Genomic DNA, 313 nt, shown 5'->3' on the forward strand with positions numbered 1-313 from the left:
CAGGCGCTGCGTAATATCATTGCGCCTGCTGCACCCATGGTACGTCAGCAAAGTTCCTTGATTATTATTAATCGGCCTAGAAAATCGCAACTTTTCATTTTCCGTCGGTCTTAGTACACGATGTAACTACAGAAGAGTCAAGTTTTAAATAGGAAAAATATAGAAACTCTTTGGTCATTTTTGAGCGAGATGCTAACGGTTTAATCAGATTCAATGATCTATGCTAAGCTACGCTAAAAGTGCTACCGCCAGACCCAGAGATCGAATGGATTCGAAAACGGTAAAACTCAACTGTTTAACTCTAGGGGAGTTG

The sequence above is a fragment of the Sinocyclocheilus grahami genome, unplaced genomic scaffold (assembly GCF_001515645.1).
Source record: "Sinocyclocheilus grahami isolate Dianchi unplaced genomic scaffold, SAMN03320097.WGS_v1.1 scaffold1323.1, whole genome shotgun sequence".
Lineage (NCBI taxonomy): Eukaryota > Metazoa > Chordata > Actinopteri > Cypriniformes > Cyprinidae > Sinocyclocheilus > Sinocyclocheilus grahami.